Here is a 16,818-nt window from a genome sequence, read left to right as displayed (position 1 = left end):
TGGATCACAACCCCCCCAAAGCCAGATGGTGGTAGCAGCCTCTGCGTGCCCCGCATCACTAGCGGAGGGCTGACAGGAGGGGGAGGGGGAGGTGCTGTGCTTTGGGTCCCAGGCAGGGGAGGTAGGAATGGCTGAAGCTGGTAGATAATGGAGCCAGACTCTGCCCCTACCCCATCGGGGGCAGGGTGGCCACAGGGCACAAAGGGTGACAGCCCTAGAGGCTGTGCCAGAGGGAGGGAGCCTGGCCTGCCCTCTGCCCTAACAGCCAAGGAGTCGTTCCCTCCCCCCTCCCCCCCCCCAAGAACTGACACCGCAGCCAGGAGTGGGGGGAAGGTGCCTTGTTGAGAAGAGGAGGTGGAGCTGGGGACAGCGAGCTGGAGCTGTGGGGGGCAGAGTCTCTGGGGGGAGGGGGCTGCTTCTAGGCCTCCTCGGGGTCCAGCTGGTTGAGGGTTTGGATGTCATCCAGGAAGCGCTTGGGGGTCGGGATGTGACTGGAACCTGGGGGAGAGAGAGGTGGTTGGCAGCGGTGGGCACAGTGGGGCGGGTATGAGAGTGGCATCACCGTCACCCCCATCCTTGCAGCTGGACCCTGCTCTAGTGCAGGAGGGGAGGGACTCTTTCCTACCCCCTGTTGTTGTACCAATAAAATAAAAACCAGCAGGATCTTATTAAAGGGAAAAGGCAAAATGCCACATTTATTGTAAATATAATAAAGAAATATAAAACTCACACTGTCCTATCGTTACTTATTCCTTACTTAATTATATATATATATATATATATTCATTCATTCATTCATTCATTCATACCAGTTCTGCATAGGGGTTTATAGTTACCAGCCTAGAGGTTGCTCGTGACAGGGTACTGGCCAGGTAACCTGTACACGAGAGTGGAGCCGAGTCCATGTCAGATGCGCATCCGATGCTCCTGAAGGGTAGTGGCAGAACTGGAGACTCAAAGTTCTCAGTCCTTAGTGTCCATTTTTATAGGAATTTCTTCCTATGCCAGTTCGTGGAATTTGCTTTGTCATATTGTTAGTCATGACTGCTCCAGGACGGCTGTCAGGTGCTCATCAGCTTTCTTCATCCTTTGAATTGGTCGGGTGGATCCCAGTTTGCCCTCCGGTGGGGTTCTCTGGTTGTCTCCACCTGGCGTCTTCTTCGGCCAATCGATGTTAAATTCCTAGGCTGGCGCTTCCCTGTTTATTCAAAACCCACCATTCATTCACATACATTCCTTACTTTAATAAAAAAACACATTTCTCATTTCACCGAGTATTGTTATTTTATTTGAGACTCCCTGTCTCTTGACATTCCTTCGGTATTGCCTTTCTTTTATTATACAAAGGTGTTATTTATTTGAGACTCCCCGTTTTTTTAGCATTCCTGATCCAAACTATAGAAGGTGGGAGTCTCTATGTGACATTTCTATGAGCGCCGCTCCAATTCGCGGTTCTTCATGGGTGTTACAAACAAGCATGTCAATCTCCATTACAAAGTATCCGTTTGCAAAGTAGAGCCAATTGAACATAAAGTGAAGTTAGTTAAAAAGCATGTCAATCTCCATTACAATCAATGGAAAGCGCCAATACAGAGAAAGCAGAGTCAATTAAGCCGTTTAGTTTTACAAGCGTCAATCTTAATAACAAGTGAGAAAGTATCAATTCAGAGTCAATATGAGCGGTTTGGTTTTCCAAGCGTCCATCTTAATAACAAGTGAGAAAGTATCAATTCAGAGTCAATATGAGCGGTTTGGTTTTACAAGCGTCCATCTTAATAACAAGTGAGAGAAAGTATCAATTTAGAGAAAGCAAAGCCAATTGAGCGGTTTGCAAGGTACCGTTTGCAAGCTTTAATACAGAATTGTAAATCAATATTGCAGATTTACAATTATGTCAAATAGAAGAATTATAAATGCAGATTTAATAAATATTATAAATCAATATTGCAGGTTTACAATTTCTTATGAACAGAATCACAAATATTGGAATATGCCTACACTGTGGCCTGGCACCGCACCCCTCGTGCCGCTGTACCCTGCACAGCCAGGCAAGAATCCACTCGCTGACAGTGTTCCTCACCCTTGGGTCTTAGAGGGGTGTGTGCAGGGGGTGAGCCATATCCCTATGGGAGTTACTGGGGGTGTCTGACTGGGCCCCCACACATGGTCCCTGGGCAATGAGAGGCCTGGGGAGCCAGCAGCCAGGAGATCAGGTGGCTAGATACAGGCCTTGTGGGACAAGCACATCTGTTCCCAGACCCCTGGGTGCGGGAGGACAGAGGGTAGCAAGGGCCCCCTGTGGGTGCTGGGCAGGCAGTTTTAGGGTCTCCCCCACCCAGGAGGTCCCAACTGTCCCTGACCTGGGCATTCCAGCCACCCTTCCCCCCAGGACTCGCCCTACTCACCGATCACCACTTCCCACTTGCCCCTGGTGGCCGGGGTCAATTCGTAGGCGCAGCGCATCTCAGACATGGACACCCCACCCAGCACGTAGATGATGAGGCGCGGGCCCGTCTGGTACTCAGTCGCTGGCTTGTTCTTGTGCCAATGCCTGAAGCGGGAGCTGGGGGGAGAGAGGGGCAGTGTGGATCCCAGGGGCTCGCTGAGGGAATGCCAGGTGTAGGGGTGGGCACTGCCCAAAGCGGGGGCTGGGGGGAGAGAGGGACAGTGTGGATACTAGGGGCTCGCTGAGGGAATGCCGCATGGAAGGGCAGGGCCTGGAGGAGGATGGGAGGCAGGCCCTGCCCAAGGCAGTGGGACAGGAGTCCCAAAGCAGGCAGAAGGGAGTAGGGGAGGGTGGCACCTGCCCTGGGCTGGGGGTGCTGTCTAAAGCTCGTCCAGTCCCTTTCCTCTATCCTGGACCCTGGTGTGTTGAGGGACTGCTGGGGCGTGGGGGACATGGTAAGAGGGGTCCAGGGCTCCAGGCTCTTGGGCACCCCCTCCCCTGCAGAAGGCAGGGCCCTGGCCATGCACTCCCAGGCACAGAGGCTCCCACACCCTGGGGGGGGGGGGTGTCAGGGCTCTGCTGTCCACAGCCCAGCCAGGCTCAGCCTTACCTGACAGCAGCCTGGGAGCTGGTGGTAGGGACCGGGTCTGACACGAAGGGCCACAGACTCTTGTCCAGTTTGTCCTCAAGGATGTCCTGGCGGGGGAGGACAGATCAGCAGGGGCCAAGCAGCAGGAACCTCTGACCTGGTGGCCAAGCCAGGCCCCATTGGGGCGGAGGGGCTGAGATGGCTCCTCACTCAATGATTGACAGTCCCTGGGGGGGAGCAGCCTGGGGCCCACTTTCCAGGATGGGGCATGGGGAGCCAGCAAAGAGCACGCTGACTCCTCCAGTGATGCCCCCATCTCCCCACATCCCCCTCAGCTGCTCAGTGCCCTGCTGTGACCTCCCTACCCATCCACCGTTATGGGGAGGGCAGAGACCTCCTGCAGCCGGATCCAGGGCCCCTCACTTGGGGTGGGGGAGGCAGGGGGCTGCCCTCAGTGCTCCTTCCCTGCTGCGGGCAGATCCAGGCCCTGCCTCTTGCTCCATGAGGTGTGTCCCAGCCACGCAGGGGGCCCAGGCTATGATACATCCTAATGCCACATAATAGGGGCTTTTATATTAGTCCGCTGCTTTGACTTGTACAGGGAAGCTTAAGGCCTGCCAAGCTGTGGCTGGCGCAGAAGGGGGCGCCCCTGATTGGATTATGCATGGGACTGAGGTTACCGCAACTACCTGCCCCAAAATCCCACAGGAGGAACCATCACAATGCTGGAACAGGGGCCTTGGAGCCTCCCACCTCTGATCTGCCAGGGACAGGAGCTCTGGTCGGGGGGTTAATTCTTGGCCTGGAGGAGCCCCAAGCCAGTAGGTTGAAGGCAACTAAGTGTGCCCCCCACCCCCTTGAGGAGTGCCCCACAGGACTGGGTGATGAGGGGCTCAGCCCCCAGCAAGGGTGGGGGGAAGGAGTGACCATGTCACTTTTCACAAGCTAAGCAGGTTTGGGCCCAGGCAGTGCTTGGATAGGAGACCTCTAAGGAAAAGCCACTGGGTGCTGGGAGGTGTGAGTGAGTCAGCAGAGGGTGCTCTATGACCCCAGGGAGTGGGCGGGGGGCTCTGCAGGGGGTGCTCTCCCCGGTCAGTCAGTGACCAGTACTGTGCTGCAGGAGTTCATCCTTTAGATGAACGTCACACAGCTGCTCCTCACTGGAGGTTAGGCCAAGGACCCTGCCAGCCATTCAGATTCCAGTGCCAGTCACGACAGTGTGCTGCCTGGATCCTCTGCACTTCCAGCCCTACACACTGATCACCTCCTGCCCTAGACTCTTGGGCAGCGCTGCTGGGCGGCTGTTAACAGCTGCCTGCCACTCCTTAGGAAGAATTCAGCTCTAGTGAGGAACCCCTGTATATACTGCCCATGCCCCACCCCAGAGCTGGCAGCATCTCAGCACCGGGTAAGACAACTCCCCTGCACTCGTGTCTATGATTTAAGACCCCTAAGGATGGCAGCAGGAGAGGACTCGCTGATGAGCCCCTCACATGGCTAGAGCCCTGCGCAGATACAAAAATGTGGATGTGCATCAGCCTGCAATCCACAAGCCGCCTTTTACCTGTATCCGCATCCACACCGGCAGCAGCTAGCGAGGGTGGGGAAGGGGTCTTGCAGGGAAGAGGCAGTGTGGAGGGGACAGGGTCTCAAGGAGAAGGGGCAGCTTGGAGGGGGCGGGGTCTCGAGAAGGGGCAGTGTGGGGGCGGGGTCTTGAGGAGAAGGGGCAGTGTGGAGGGGGTAGGGGCTGGGGGGGAAGGGGTTTCTCATCACGTGCCGCTCCTGGGGGGTCACGAGCGTACACGGCAGCAGCAGAGCATCTTGCATCACAGTGGGGTGGAGGGGTTGGGTGCCGGGGCCTCACCCTCTCCAATCTCAAATCCTGCTGCTCAGGAGCTGGTGGGGACACTGGTGCTGCTCGAGCTGCTGGACAGGAAGCCGCGCGATGGGGCGAGTGGGTGCTGGACAGCCCCAACTCTGACGTGTTGCCTAGCCACTGGCTGCGGGCCGGTGGCCCCGAGTGAATCATAGAATCATAGAATCATAGAATATCAGGGTTGGAAGGGACCCCAGAAGGTCATCTAGTCCAACCCCCTGCTCGAAGCAGGACCAATTCCCAGTTAAATCATCCCAGCCAGGGCTTTGTCAAGCCTGACCTTAAAAACCTCTAAGGAAGGAGATTCTACCACCTCCCTAGGTAACGCATTCCAGTGTTTCACCACCCTCTTAGTGAAAAAGTTTTTCCTAATATCCAATCTAAACCTCCCCCACTGCAGCTTGAGACCATTACTCCTCGTTCTGTCATCTGCTACCATTGAGAACAGTCTAGAGCCATCCTCTTTGGAACCCCCTTTCAGGTAGTTGAAAGCAGCTATCAAATCCCCCCTCATTCTTCTCTTCTGCAGACTAAACAATCCCAGCTCCCTCAGCCTCTCCTCATAACTCATGTGTTCCAGACCCCTAATCATTTTTGTTGCCCTTCGCTGGACTCTCTCCAATTTATCCACATCCTTCTTGAAGTGTGGGGCCCAAAACTGGACACAGTACTCCAGATGAGGCCTCACCAATGTCGAATAGAGGGGAACGATCACGTCCCTCGATCTGCTCGCTATGCCCTGCGTGCCCTGCGTGCCCCGGGCTGCCTGAGCTGGATGCCGCGGGCCAGGCGCTGCTGGGGAGTAGAGCCCTGCACGGTTGTATCTGCAGCCAATCCACTATCCGCAGAAATGGGGCACGGCTATGCAGGGCTCTACACATGGCTGACCCCAAACCACCCCCTTGGGCCCAGCCTGCCGGTTGTGACCCCAGTCCCCAAGGCCAGGAAGCAGATGGCCCGGGACCTCCATGATGTCCCTGAGCATGGGGATCCAGTGGGAGAGCTGGTAGCTGGACTCCAGCCGCGCCTTCCTCTTCGGTCGCAGCTGCCTGCTCTGGGGGAGGAAGGGAGAGGGGCTGAGAGGCAGCAGGGAGGAGGTGCGGGGTGGGAACGGGGGCAGACAGGGAGAGCGTGGCCTACCTGAGTCGCGCCAGCCAGGCTGGCAGGGGAGAGGCAGAGAAAACAGAATGGATCACTGAGTGAGAGAGAGAGAGAGAGACTGACGGGAGAACAGAGCTGCTTCCCCCCATTCGCCGCATGGCCACCCCAAGCAGTGGTCACCAGCTCCAGCTCGCTGGCGATCTGAGGTCCTGACTCCCAGTATCCTCTGCCAGGGCAGAAGAAGTCACCCCAGATGGGGAGTAACTCGGGGGTCACCCTCATATGGGGAGGGCGTCACCCCACTGTACAGGGACAGAGGCCACCTCTGTGCTGGGAGTAGGTCACTGCCATAGGGCGGCACCTCCAGGATGGCCTGGGCTCCCCTGTGCAGCACAGATCTGCCCCCTGGCATGAGTACAGCTGCTGGCCCCTGGCCCCAGTCCCTTACCCCAGGCGTGAGAGAGATGCCCAGGAACAGCATGTTGTGGATGATGTCTCTCTGCTGCTGGATGTTGGCATGCTGGATCAGCTTGGTGAGGTTCTCCTTGTCCACACCTGCACGGGGACAGACAGGTCAGCCCTAGCACCCCTGGGACGCACCCACAGCCCAGGCACACGAGTCCGTGGCCCCAGGAGTCCTAGTTCCCCGATCAAATCCTGAGATCCTGCTCTTCCCACCCCTCTCAGAGCTGGGGGTAAACCCAGGAGTCCTGGCTCCCAGGCCCCCTCTATCCCACTAGACCCCACTGCCCTCCCAGAGCTGAGCATAAAACCCAGGAGTCCTGGCTCCCAGCACCATCCGCTCTAACCCACTGAACTCCACACAGTTAATGATCAAATTTAGGTTCTTGCTGCTCCTCCCTCAACAGGTTCTCTCGGGCGCTGGGGTCAGGGGTCTCTCTAGTTCCCCCTGGCAGTGCAATGGGAGCCCCCGTCCCCCTGATCTGGGCTATTCCTATTCCTGCCTCTGCCACCTACTCCTGGCATGCTGCTCCATGCCTCAGTTTCCCCCCCTGTAACATGGGGATAGTGCTTTCACCTGTGACAGGGAGGCTTGGCAAGAGCCTCAGGAATATCCCTGGGGGGACTCAACGGGAGTCACAGCAGCAGGGTGTGCACAGAGCAGGATTTTCCCTCCCCAGCACCGCTATCAGCTCCTGAGAATAGCCCAGATCAGACTGGGGCTGCAGGCTGGAGCCAGCTCTGCTGCAGCAAGTAGCTCCAGTGGTTAACAAGCATGCTGTCAGTCTCTTCCCTGGGTAGATGGTTTGGGCAGCCAGGTGTGTGCCAGGCTCCCCTCTGGAGGCAGGCCTGTACTGCCAGCTGTGAGTTACAGAGCATCTGTGCCATGGCAGCCAGCTATCCCAGAGGGGGCCCCCCTGCCCGAGACTGGTAGCATTATCCCCCTTTTACAGATGTGGAAACTGAGGGGTAAATAGGGGAGGTGAGTTGCCCAAGGTCACCCAGCTGGGAATAGAGCCCGGGTCGCCCGTCCCAGTCCAGGGCTCTATCCACTAGGCAACACTGTCTTGGTCGATGGGAAAGTAGAGAGGAATGGTGCAGTCATGGATCCACAGGGTCAGTGCCAGGGTCCCAGCTGTGGAAATCTCTGGGAGGAAGCCCTTTGCTGTGCCAGACCCCAACAAGTCTCTCTCTTCCTCCAGGACAGGCCACATGGCCTTCCCGCCTCCTGAGACTGAACCACTAGTCTTTACCCCGTGAGCCCTGCCCAGAGAGTCCAGCTGGGACAGATCCTGGGAGAGACCCATCCACTCCGCAGGGCCCGACGCCCCTCAGCCCGGGTGACAGGGCCACTCACCCAGCGTTGTCAGAACAGTCGGGTTTCTTAGGCACCTGGACCCCAGCCTGGGCAGCCCAGCCCACTGAAGGTTAAAGCAAGAGGCCGTTCTGGTCAGCCCAGAGCCTGGCCGAGCTGCAGAGAAACCTGTTTTCAGCTCCGGGTCTCTCACTCAGGGCCTGTCTACATGTAAACCACTTCAGCTGCTCCGCTTCAGTGACGCTGCCTTTCCCATACCCCCGAGCGACACAGTGGCACCGACCCAATTGCCTCGTGTAGACCAGGCCTCGGCCTGACCTTGGTCAGTTCTCAGGCGAGAGCTCCCAGCTTCCCGCACTCATCCCCCAGCTCAAACCTTCCAACCCTGTGTTCTCGAGCTGGGGGCCCTGCTCCAATTCCCTGCTGGGAGCATCCAGCCAGGAGTCATTGGAGCTGGCACGGTCTTTCTGGCCCCCAGGCTGATCTGTGTTGGATTCTCTTCATTTCACCAAGACAGGGAGGTGACACCCCCCCCCCCCCGGCCCCGCATGACTCTTACCTTCCCCAAGAATCCTTCCCCTTCACCCCCTGCCAGAGAAGCCAGGAATATATATAGGGAAACTGAGGCACGCATCAGATTCATAAAAGATATTACAAACATTCCCAGTTGGTCACAGGTGCACAGTCTCCCAGCAACTCAGCAAAGGCTGGAAGCAAGAGCAGAGGCAACAGGAGAGAGAGATCTGGGCAGGCCTTGGATTTTACATCACTTTGCTTCTCCTGGGGGGGCAGGAGCTACTGGGTTTCCCGTGTGAGAATCCAGGGCAGGGTGGGTTTGCAGCTGCCCTCTGCTGGGGGTGGGATGGGGATGGCAGGAGCTAGGGGAAGCCCACAGGCCAGGGCTGACTTGTGGCTAAGGCTCGGGAGAGCTGGGTTCTATGCCTGCTCTGGCAGACTCCCTGTATGCCTCAGTTTCCCTTCTGTAACACAGGCCACCCTGCCTCCCCTGGGAGGCTGAATTCATTCGTGAGATTCTGATACCATGGTGATGGGTGTAGGAGCACACACAGACAGGAGTGTCCAGGTGTGGAAGAGGCTCTGTGTGCGAAGCTTAGTTCTGTGACCGAACTGCCCTGTTTATAAACAAAGAGATTATGCTGGGCACACACTTCCCCAGTTGGTGCCTCGGTTTCCCCATCTATACAGAGGGGATAAGGACACTAGCCTTTGTAGAGCACTTTGAGATCTGCCCACAGCCAGTCTTAGAGAAGGGCTGTGGCCATTAATCCAGCCACACAGGGAATGCTATTGTTCTGCCAACCCCTCAGGATCTCCAAGGGTGACTAGACCCCACCCCTCCCCCCGCCAGGATCTCCGAGCAGGTTCTAAATCACTCCTCCTTCCTTCTACTTCTCATGTGCTCCCCCGCGGCTCTGTCCCATGGCAAGGGCGTGGCCAACACAGCTCGCTCACCTCTCCCATGCTGGGCTCGTATGCCTTGAACACCTTGAGTTTGGCCAGCACAGCGTGCGCCAAGTGGAAGTTATCTTCATGGTCCCTGCAGCAAAGACAAACCCTGTGGGTCAGAAACAGCTCCTCCCCCAGGGGCACATGCACTTCCTGTAGGAGGTAACCAGGTACCCTCGCCCTTTGGGCACACTCACTTCCTGTAGAGGATGGCTGGGTACTTCTCCATGGCACACTCACTTCCTATAGGGGATAGCTGGGTACCCCTTCCCCTGGGCACACTCACTTCCTGTAGCGGATGGCTGGATACTCCTCCAGGGTTTCACACAATGTGGCAATCTGCTCTGCCAGCATCTCCATCTGCTTGTTCTTTTCGAAAAAGCGGTAGGGGCTGAACCAGTTGTGGAAGCTCTATGGCCTCTCCAGGGAGTACACCTTGGGGACAGGGGAGAGCAGAGATCAGACCCCGGTGCCAACTGCTTGCAGCCAGGCCAGCTGTGACCCATAGACGCGCTGTTGGATCAGGCCAGCCTGGTGGAGCTGTAGCGAGCCCCTAGTGAGGGAGAGATCCCTTTGCCAGTGCCACTCCTGTTGTGGTAGAGGGATAGCGAGCCAGAGATTCATGTACCAGCCTGGGATGAAGATGCCCCAGGTTCAGGTCCTTACTTGGCTGCAGACTCCCAGGTGCCCTCAATGTTGGGGGAGGGGGCTTGGCGACGCTTCTCGTCTGGCGAAAGCCCCAGCACAGCCACGGGCAAACCCGGCATCAAGGCGCGTCTGCCGCTGTCGCTTATTTCACTGGCCGAACAGAACGAGCCATGGGGACAAACGTGCTTGGACACCAATAAATAGTATCGGCCCATGAAGGGTTTGCTGGCGCAACGGGACGGGTGAGCCAGCAAAACCTCCTGACGGACACTCAGCTTATACCAGCCAAAGCTTCTCTTGGCACAGCTGGCACTGGTACCCCAGATGAAATCAGCTAGAGTGGCGAAAGGACTGCTTTGCCAGCGTAACGGCACCTACCCAGGGGCTCTGCCACCACAGCTGCATCAGTTACAGAGGGGATTTTTTCTCTCCTGTCCCTGTAACAAACCCATACCAACAAAGCTTTTGTGTGTAGACCAGGCTCATGTCTCTCTGTGCCTCAGTTTCCCCATCAATGCAATGGGGCTGACACCACAGTCCTGCCCCTCAGGGGCAGGAGGGGGGAAATCCACTGATGACACAAGGAGGGGATGGGGTGGTTGGGTAAAGGGCAGGCGTGTGGAGTATCAGGCTGTCTTGCAGGCCTAGTATAAACCATCAGTAAGAGCTGGTAAAGCCAGGGAGGCAGGGCCCTCCTCCCCCATACATCCACCAGGTTGAAGCCAGCGATTCCACAGCTCACAGGGTGTGAGCAGCCAGCTAGTCCCTGCTGCCCTGTGCTGGCGTCAAACCCGGGGCCCTAGAAGGGAAAGGTTCCCCCGCCAAGCCACATGAAACAATAAGGGTGGAGTGTCATACGTCACCATCCGCCCCGCAGACCTGCTCCTCCAAAGCCCGGCCACCCCTCACCCGGCTCTCGTAAGGTAGGAAGGCCATGTTGATCTCCTTGAGGGTTTTGATGACCTTGGTGATCCGTGACTTCCTCAGCTCCTTGAACAGAGGCTCAGGACAGGCTGCAAGGCAGAGGCAGTGGGTGGGAGTGACAGGCACAGGGCTCAGGACCCCCAGCACAGTGCCAGCCCCCACGGACGGGGCCAGACCGGGCATAGCAGGGGCAGTAGTGCTGCACGCCTGTGGGGAACCTGGGCAAGCCAGCAGGGCCACACAGGAGTCAACGATGAGTCCAGCCCCCACGAACCAGAGTCATGCCGGGTTCTCGCCTTCTGCAGCATCAGCAGCGAGGGGGAGCCACAATCTCTCCTACGCAGCCCCTGTCTCACACCCTGCCCTCAGCCCCCCCGCAGGGCTGAGTGACCGGAGTGTACAACATAGGATGATGCACAAGGAGGAACAGGGACTTGGGCTCCCCCTGCCGCTGTAATGGGGAGAAGCAGATATGACCCTGACACACTGGGTATTCTGGTGCTGTCCCATCCCCCCACCGAGTTGGGACTGATGGAGCAATGCATGCTGGGAATGGTAGCCAGAGGCCGCCTTTCTGGGCACATGCTGCAGGTGTCTGTGAGCCGTGCTGGCTGGAGGCAGGCCCGTGGGGGAGAAGCGGGGGAAGGGATAGGTGGGGTCTTTCGGTCTGGCCTGCTGGGGCTGCATCCCCTGCAGGAGGGCAGAGCATAATCAGGGTGCTGCGCACTGGCCTGCCGGCAGAGAGAGACCCCCCCACCCCCAGGCTCCAGTGTGCCGCTGTCCAGGCTCCCAGCTGGGGGATCCCCCGACCCCCGATACTCACGGCTGAGGAAGAAGACGTGAACTGCCTTGTAGTTGAAGGTGGGGGTGCCCTGGAAGTCATTGATCAAAGCCTGCACCGACTGCAAAGGGGGAAGAAGGGGGTTGTCAGCACCTGCCGAGGCCCCTCCCTGCTGCTCAAATGGCCCAGCCCATGCCCAGCCCCTGGGGACTCAGGGCCTAGCATGATGCCATCAGGAGGTGGGCTGGTTTTTACCCCCCTGGCTCTGGGCTCCCTCCCCACCTGGAGCAGGGCTTGTGCCCATGTGCCCGGGACATCCTTAGGGCCCAGTCATATCTCTCGCTGCCACAGAAGTGTCCATGCCCGGCCACAGATGGGGCCTGGCATTGCCTTGCTGCTGAACTAAGTGGGCTCTGAGCAGTGCCCAGGGAACAGCCGGCCGAGCAGCAATCCCAGGCAACTACCATCAGGGTCCCCTCCCTCCCTGGGCGCCATGCTGGTCACCTGCAGCTTCGCCAAGCCAGCTAGCCTGGCAGGGTGTTTGGAACCTGTTCAGACCCCTCGACCAGCCATTGTGACAGGTGAGAACCTGGCTGCCCTGTCCCAAGCCCCAAGCCCCAGCTCGCAGTCCTCTCCTACAGCGCTCCCTCCGCGGGCAGCCCCTGCGGGTTCTGGGCTTCACCCTGCTCTGCCAGCGCCCCCTGCCCCTGGTCTCCCTCCACTCACCTTGCTGCTGCAGATGCAGGAGCCTCCTCCCCAACAGCCCCTGCTCCCTGAGCCTCTGCCTCATCGAGTCTCCTTCGCTTTGAGTCTCAGCTGAGGTCGCCTCTCTCCGCCTGCTGCACCTGCCCATCCAATCCCCACAGGATTGCACTGCGGAGAGGTCTGGGGGACAGTCTGTGCCTCACGTGGCAAAGAACATGAAGCCCAGCTCTGGGGAAGCAGCCTCCTAGGGAGCCCCTACTGGCCCCATTCCCATCCTGACATTGTGCTGCGCACAGAGAAATGAAACAAGGGGAGTCTCCGTGTTCCCCTAGGAAAGCCCTGTAGGCCATTGGCCCAACATCTCCACCACCTTCCTGCCGTGCCGAATGCTCCCTCTGCCGCACCGGCCTAACCCGCTGCTCCACATCCCCCAGCCCAGTCCATGCCGGGGGCTCAATAACCTTCCTGGCCAATTGTACATACTGCCCCATGCTTGGCACTCTCCTGCTTCTCCTCCCACCCAGGCTGATTCACTGGTCCCAGTGGTCTGATCCGGTGTGTGTGTGTGGGGGGAGATATGGGGCTAGCTGGACAAGCTGGGTCTGATCCAGCGCGGTGGGAAGGCAGACATACCCAAGCCTAGCTGGGGATGGATGATGGGCTAGACAGAGCAGGGATCTGATCCAGCCTGGAAAAGCTCAGGTTCCTAATGAATCTCAAGAGGCTGGAGGGGGAGGAGCATGATATATGGATACAGCATATCCCCAGGGGGACACCAGGGCAACAGGTTCGGCCTGCTTACCTTCCATTCTCTTTTCTTCTTCACGCTGTGAAGGACAACGCTGAGGATCTCTGCGAGTGAAAGAGACGGGGATTAGTGGTGGGGCTCAGACGGGATGGCTGTGCCCTGAGCCAGGACCCACTGGCTGGTGGAAGGACGCCTCGGGGAAGTGGCTCAGAGGCTGCTTTCAGGCCAGATAGTGTTGTGCTCCTAGCAGAGCCCCCAGTCAGCGATCGTGGTGGAGTGACAGGCTAGATGGGCCATGGGTCTGATCCCCCTTCCTTTCTGCCAGGCTGGATACGAGCGCAGCTGAACTAAGGATCTGGCCCCGTGCAGGAAGAAAACAGATCCTGTCCAGCACCTCTTGACTGGAGGGGATCATAGAATCATAGAATCATAGAATAGCAGGGTTGGAAGGGACCCCAGAAGGTCATCTAGTCCAACCCCCTGCTCAAAGCAGGACCAATTCCCAGTTAAATCTTCCCAGCCAGGGCTTTGTCAAGCCTGACCTTAAAAACCTCTAAGGAAGGAGATTCTACCACCTCCCTAGGTAACGCATTCCAGTGTTTCAGGATCCAGGGACCCTCACTGTGTATGGGGGACAGCAACACAACAAAGACTTCAAATTCTGAGTCCTGCACATAGAACCCCTCCAAGGCATGCCCCACTCAGGGAACTGCTGGCCTGTCTCCTGGGCACCTTCCACAGCCCAGCTAAGCAATTAGATAGCTCTTCAGGCCAAGCACCATCTTTTTGTTGGTGATGACTGGCGCTCCTGGGCACCACTGTAATACACCTAATGAATAATGTACAACGCCTTGCAAAATGGGGCCTTGGTCCATGACTGGGGCTCCTGGGTGCTACCATAATACATCTGTTTGTTTTACCCCTACGAAGCACCTGATTCTGGCTGGCCCCGTAGGGCAATAGCCCCGAGACCCTGACCTGTGCTCTCACTCTCACTCCCACTCCCGGTAGCTGGTGTGCATGAGTGCACTGCCCAACACACTATGTTTCCCCCATAACTCAAGCAATGCCTCTCCCTACCCCACCTCTAGCCCATCAGGACTTGGCTGCTCGGTCCTAATGAGGCTCCAGGGGCTATTCTGCACCAGGACGCGCTGGCCTCCCTGCTGCTTTCCTGCAGTTCCTTTACACCTGCGGCATGCGGACGCCCCGTTCACTGGGGCACGTGGGGTTCGAGTGCACGGTAAGGGGCTGGCAGCACAGACTGGATCCAGACATGGTGAAGGCAGACACAAACCTGCTTTCTCCACGCATCTCCGCCCAGGCATTTCGACCCTGAACTGCAGCTACACCCCCCCCACCCAGGCCAGCCCTGGACTGCCCCCACCAGCTGTGCCAGTGCCCCTCACTACTGACTGGAGCCCTTGCTATCCCAGCCCTGGGCTCCCACCCACTCCCAGCTCTGCCAGTGCCCCTCACTCCTGTCCACAGCCCCCTGCTATGCCAGCCCTGGTCTGTCCCCCCCCAGCTCTGCCTCACTCCTGACCTGCAGCTATTCCAGTCCTGGGATCCCTGCCTCATGGCTCTGCAGATGCCCCTCACTCCTGACTGCAGCCCCCTGCTATCCCAGCCCTTTGCTCACCCCCCCCCCCTCCCAGCTCCACCAGTGCCCCTCACTCCTGACCCGCAGCTATTCCAGTCCTGGGTTCCCCCCCTCACGACTCTGCAGATGCCCTTCACTCCTGACCCGCAGCCCCCTGCTATTCCTGTTCAGAGACCCCTCTTGAACCAGGGCAGTATGGCCCACCCCAAGTATTCAGAAGTCACGTGTCAGGCCCTCCTAACTGTGCGATTTAGTGAGGAAAAGCTAAGAGAAGAGCTAAAGGTTATTAGCACCACTGGCCGTCCTGAGCTGTGGGCCACTTTTGCTCTGTCCCAGTTCTGGGGGCAACCATGGAACATCAGAACTGAATCCACTTTCCAAGGGTCTTTTAAACCCCAGGTCTGTGGTCTGGATTTAGCCACAGGCCCCTCCACTGCAGCCTGGGCTGGAGATTCAGCAGTGGGTTGGGCTTCTGAAGTAACAAAAGTGGGTTGGGCTTCTGAAGTGTAAGGCTTTACCTTGATCTCTCCTACATTACAGCTATAGCCTACGCCAGCTCTGTGTTGGGGCCGGGCAGAAGTGTACTGCTTTACTATGTTACTGTTGGGGACACTGGGGCATGGCCACTAGGTAACTCGAGGGGATGGAAGACCACGAGTGTCGATGAAGCCCCCTCGCACTAGGCCCCAGTGTCCTTGGCCCCCCTCCTCCTGCCTGGAGGCACTCACAGCAGCTCTGCGTGCTAGGCCCAAGTGTCCTTGGCCCCCCCGCCTGGAGGCACACACACAGCAGTTATGCTGAGAATCTGCAACAGTATGTTGCAGAGTCAGACTGCCTGAAACTAAGCAAGGCCAAACAGGGGAGATATGGAAGAACAATGCTGAATAAAGCAGCTTTATGTATAGTTTAACAAATGATACAGAGAATCAGGGAACTAGCTGGGAACTGGATTGGCTGGCTATATGGATACTTGGAGCAGCTTGCTATTGGATAAGTATGCTGGGAAAAAGGATGTATAAAAGCCTGTGTAACTTCCTGCTCTGTTGTGCAGGATTTGAGATTTTATTCTCCCTGTACCTTTTTGCAGCTGCAAATAAACTTTTCTGCTTCTCCACCCCGTTGTGATTATTGGGTGCAGCACACCGGGTAACGAACCACTCAAGCTGTTGTTCAGCCTCTCGGCACTGGGTGCCGGCAACATTACGAAGTGGCTATGACGTCATTTTTCTCCTCGCGCGCAGCCGTTACCCGTTCTGACAGGCTGTTTATAATGCTAACTTTACTAGTTTTCAGAGGTTGTCGGGGGAGGGGGGGGAGTGTGCAAGGTGGAAGTTTCGCCTTGTGCACAAAATATCCTTGCACCGGCCCTGGTGGGAGTCATCCTGATGGAAAGAGATGACGATGATGACGCCCCCGCAAAATGCAGCTCCTATGGGAGGGGGCAGCCCTTGGGGGTGGGGCAGACAGCCTCCTCCCCTTCCTGGTGTGTGACAGGCAGGCGGGGGGGAGCTCTCTGCTCCGACTGACTCCTAATCCTCCCCGAGGGTGAGACACCCCCAGGAGCACCCCTCCCAGGGCTCCCCAACTGGGCCCTGCCCCCCCAGACCCACACCCAACCAGACCCTGCCCCCGACCGGGCTCAGACCCCCCGGCTCCGCACTCACTCTTGCGCACCACCGCCTTCAGTCCGGACGGGGCCATCTCCGCCTCTTGCCACGTCCCCTCGAGCCCTGTGGGTAGAAGTAGGACTCAGCTGTGTGCGGGGTGGGGCTGGAGTCAGGACTCCTGGGTTCTGCCCCGGCTCTGCTCCTGACCTTGGGCACGCCCTGGCCTCTCCCTGCCTTGCTCTGGGGAGTGTCTGTGACGCTGGACGACAGCCCCTAGTGACGCTGAAATCAGTCACTGGTGGACGGGCCCGGCCCCCCCTAGTGTCACTGATGGACGGGCCCAGCCCTCCCAGTGACTGATTTCAGTATAAAGCAACTGGGGTGCTGGCGGGTTGATGTCTGCAAGGCTGAAGACGGCCGAACGCCGCAGCCCCCCACTTCTGGCGCTGCGAGGGCTGGGCCTGGGCACCAAGGGGCGGGCGCCCAGTGACAGGGCCACGCAGGTCCCCACTGAACCCCCACCTGGTCATGTGGGGCGCAGAGGGA

The 16,818-nt window shown here is 58.0% G+C and overlaps 1 pseudogene; it reads right to left on the bottom strand.

Annotated features, from left to right (window-relative positions):
* Window positions 1-418: 418 nt before the first annotated feature.
* On the bottom strand, window positions 419-16,366 carry LOC125627796 (syntaxin-binding protein 2-like; annotated as a pseudogene).
* Between the last annotated feature and the right edge of the window lie 452 nt (window positions 16,367-16,818).

The sequence above is a fragment of the Caretta caretta genome, chromosome 20 (assembly GCF_965140235.1).
Source record: "Caretta caretta isolate rCarCar2 chromosome 20, rCarCar1.hap1, whole genome shotgun sequence".
Classification (NCBI taxonomy): Eukaryota; Metazoa; Chordata; order Testudines; family Cheloniidae; genus Caretta; species Caretta caretta.
Note: the sequence above shows the minus strand (reverse complement) of the source record. Positions and strands in the feature narration are given on the sequence as shown.